General features: G+C 45.2%; 1 protein-coding gene across 1 annotated transcript in view; it reads right to left on the minus strand.

The window, feature by feature from the left end:
• Positions 1-1178, minus strand: part of Zc3hav1l (zinc finger CCCH-type containing, antiviral 1 like) — an 8473-nt gene that overhangs the window by 1556 nt on the left and 5739 nt on the right. The window lies entirely within an intron of this gene.

The following is a 1178-nucleotide window of genomic DNA, read 5'->3' on the forward strand; positions in this document are numbered from 1 at the left end:
CCCAGTATCTCTCTCAGTCTCTCTCCAAGTCTCTGTCTCTCTCTCCCTGTGGACCAGGATGTAGCTCTCAACTACTTCTCCAGTACCAAGCCTGCTGCACCAGCCACTAAGCTCCCTGCAATGATAATGGACTAAGCCTCTGAAACTGTAAGCAAGACCCCAGTTAAATGCTTTCCTTTGTAAGAGTCACCTTGGTTACGGTGTCTCCTCGCAGCAATAGAACAGTGACTAAAACAGACTTAAAAACAATTATTTGCTTCTATTTTATGTGTAAGAGTGTTCTGCCTGCATGTATGTAAGTGCACCATGTGCATGTATGCAGAGACTGCAGAGGTCAGAAGTGGGTGTCAGATTCCATAGATGGCTGAGTCACCATGTGGGTGCTGGGAACCAAACCTGGGTCCTCTGCAAGAGCAACAAGGACTCTAAAAAGCCCAGCCACCTCCCTAGCCCTTTCTGAGACATGCAATTTTATTTCTAGTCTGTTGCCCATAACGTGGTCAAAATTACTTAAAAATGAAAATAGAAAAACTTTAGTTCAGGTTGACAAAAGACAACCATGTATACATTATTCTTCCTCTGCTATCTCCCTCCCTTGTTCCCAGTTGAATTAAGACAATTCTACCAAATTCTTCACCCCCAATTGGCCCAGAAGCGACCATGTTCAAATACTTGGGCAAGTTTCAAACTTGGAAGATCTTCTCCTCTTAGTTAGAATCACATTTCCATATCATAAAATGTTAACTGGGGCTAGAAAAATGGTTCAGTAGTTAAAAGCACTTGCTGCTGTAATCAAGGACCTGAGTGTGCAGCACCTACATTAAGTGGTTCACAGACCTCCAAGGGATCTGATGCCCTCTTCTGGCCTCCTCTGGTACCCCACCCTCATGTGTGCATATATACACACATCATCATCATCATCATCATGATCATCATGATCATCATGATCATGATCATCATCATCATCATCATCATCAATGTTGGCAGTCCTACCCTTCCCAAGGTAAAGGCTTCAATTAACAAATGAAATGTTCTGTCTCTAGACTCACTTCCAGGCCACTCATTGCTCCTCTCGCTACACAGTACAGAACCTTAGCGCACCTCCCCGCTGACGGTTCTCTGCCCGCCTTAGCGCAACTCCTCCCTTTCGGTTCCCTGCCCGCCTTAGCGCACCTACC

Source organism: Microtus ochrogaster, unplaced genomic scaffold (genome assembly GCF_000317375.1).
Source record: "Microtus ochrogaster isolate Prairie Vole_2 unplaced genomic scaffold, MicOch1.0 UNK4, whole genome shotgun sequence".
Classification (NCBI taxonomy): Eukaryota; Metazoa; Chordata; class Mammalia; order Rodentia; family Cricetidae; genus Microtus; species Microtus ochrogaster.